The sequence below is a fragment of the Lynx rufus genome, unplaced genomic scaffold (genome assembly GCF_022079265.1).
Source record: "Lynx rufus isolate CCGP_SWC_20201006 ecotype Redwood Valley unplaced genomic scaffold, mLynRuf1.p SCAF_14, whole genome shotgun sequence".
NCBI classification, from domain to species: domain Eukaryota; kingdom Metazoa; phylum Chordata; class Mammalia; order Carnivora; family Felidae; genus Lynx; species Lynx rufus.
In genome coordinates this window covers 58,455,183-58,457,938 of record NW_025814828.1, presented here as the reverse complement: position 1 = coordinate 58,457,938, position 2,756 = coordinate 58,455,183, and the positions used below count along the sequence as shown (strand labels likewise).

At 34.5% G+C, this 2,756-nt stretch overlaps 1 pseudogene; it reads right to left on the bottom strand.

Annotated features, from left to right (window-relative positions):
• Window positions 1-1,871: 1,871 nt before the first annotated feature.
• On the bottom strand, window positions 1,872-2,363 carry LOC124509124 (peptidyl-prolyl cis-trans isomerase A-like; annotated as a pseudogene).
• Window positions 2,364-2,756: the final 393 nt, after the last annotated feature.

The following is a 2,756-nucleotide window of genomic DNA, read 5'->3' as shown; positions in this document are numbered from 1 at the left end:
CCGACTGAGCCAGCTAAGAGTTGCCTTTTCTTCTTGATGAAATATGTTCCCTAGGATGCTTATGAATTAAAATATAAAAATACTGACTTATTTTTATAATTACAAGCAGGACAGAAACGACTATTGAAGAGATGACTGATATTATGACATACAGTCATGTGATACTTTCCAATTAACTTTTATTGACTCAATATAGCTTTGTGTATATGGATACTCATTGATTTTGCTATTAAGGAAAGAATGAAAAACTAAGAGATAATTTTGCTACCCACTCCAGGTTGCCTTATTCAGTGAATGTTAAAATTGGTAACTCCCAAATACTCAAGAATTTCTAGCACTAAGTCAGTCACCTTTGTTATTTTTATTTATAAAGCTGTACAATTACATGAATAAAGAATTCAGTTTCCATAGAATTGATATGAAAGTCTGTATATATTACTGAGTCACAAACCACCTGACTATGTGAAGGTATGTTAGGAGTCTTGTGATTTAATTTTGAACTCTACCTTTATAAAATGACCCATCTTGGTGGTGAAGAATTGGTTTATCTTTACAACCTATGGGCATAAAATCATATTCCTGGGGCACACTCTTCAGGGGGTTTTCAGGTGAAAGTTCAGGCCAAGAACTCAGGGTCAATCTTGTTTAGATGCAAAGAGAGATATCCTCTTGTTGGACAAACTAGTGTTTCTCCTTAAACCTTATATCAAAAGAAATACACAAGGGAGTCCCTCTAATGATGCAGTTTCCCTAATAATTAATAGTCAACAATGACTGCAAGTTTTATAGCATTATAGCATTTAGTTGATTACCATTTCTTTTTTTTGTTGTTGTTGAATACATTTGACATGTAACATTGTATAAGTTTAAGGTATGTAACATTTTACTTTGATATTGTAATACATAAATATATATTTTACATTTGTATATTTGTTATACATAATATATATGATTGTCATTATAGCGATACTTATCACATTACATAATTATAGTACAATATTATCTATATTCAGTATAGCGTGCAAAGATTTCTATGGCTTATTTACTACTTGTTACAAGTTTGTATTCTTAAATACCATCAATCTCAACCCCCTCCAATCCTTTGGTAACCACCATTTTACTCTCTCTCTCTCTTTTTCTTAAATGTTTCACTTTTTTAGATTTCACATATAAGTAATATTGTACAGTACTTGTCTTTCTTTGATTTATCATGCTTAGCATGATGTGCTTAGGGTCCTTCTATGTTTTTACAAATGACAGTATACACCCCTTTCTCATGGCTGAGTAATATTTCATTATGTTTAAGTGCCACATCTTTGTTACCTATTTATTCATTGATGGGCATTTGGGTTATTTCCATATCTTGGCTATTGTGAATAGTGCTGTAGTAAACATGAGAGTGCATATATTATGTCAAAATCCTGCTTTCATCTTTTTGGATATATACCCAGAGGTGGAATTGCTGGATCATATGATAGATCTATTTTTAATTTTTTTGAGAAGCCTCCCTATTGTTCTCCATAATGGTTAAACAAATTTATGATCCTACCAACAATGTGTATGTATTTTTTTTTAAAGGCCCACACCTGTTGCCTCATCTTGATAATAGCCATTCTAACAGGTGTGGGATGATATCACATTGTGGTTTTGATTTTGTTGTTGTTATTATTGCTGTTTAGTTTTTAGTTCATATTCATAAACTTAACTCTGCAATCCAGCAAGACTTAGAGGGGAATAAAGAAACTATTGAACCTATAGAACTGCAGTGAGAGCACAAAGATTATAGGATATTTCAAGCAGATGGAGGTGAAAGGGTGCTCTCCTGAGCTACAGAAGGAATGGTTGTGGGAATAAAACACAAGTCAAATTTATTAGAGTTGTCTATAATCAGCAATAGTGATCTTCTTGCTGGTCTTGCCATTCCTGGACCCAAAGAGTTTCATGGCTTCCATTATATTCATGCCCTCTTTCACCTTGCCAAAGATCACGTGCTTATCGTCCAACCACTCAGTCTTGTCAGTGCAGATGAAAAACTGGGAATCATTTGTGTTGGTTTCAGCATTTTCCAAGTATAGATGCCATGGCCTGTATGCTTCAGCATGAAATTCTCATCATCAAATTTCTCACCATAGATGGACTTGCAGCCAGTGCCATTATGGCATGTAAAGTCACCATTCTGACACATAAATCTTGGGATAGTCCTGTGAAAGCAGGAATCTATAACCAAATCCTTTCTCTCCAGTGCTCAGAGCATGAAAGTTTTATGTTGTCTTTGGAAATTTGTCCTCAAACAGCTCAAAGAAGACACAGTCCAAGGGCTTGCTCACCATAAGGAGGTCAAAGAACACAGTGGGGGTGACCATGGCTGGATGGCGCAGGGAGCTCCAGGGTGGTGGGCATCTGCAAGGCCTCATTGTTGTTTTGATTTTCATTTCCCTGATGATGAATGATGTTGAGCATCGTTTCACATGCCTGTTGGCCATTTTGATGTCCTCTTTGGAAAAATGTCTATTTAGTTCATCTGCCCATTTTTTTCTTGGATTGTTTGTTATTTGTTATTAAGTTGTATGAGTTCTTTATATATTTTGGATATTAGTTCCTTATCCAATGTATGGTTTGCAAAAACTTTCTCCCATTCTGTAGGTTGTCTTTTTGTTTTTGACTGTTTCTTTTTTTGTGCAGAAGCTTTTGAGTCTGATATAATCGTTTTTTTTTTAATTTAGCCATTTCTTGATATGGAAGAATTAACGTGATTT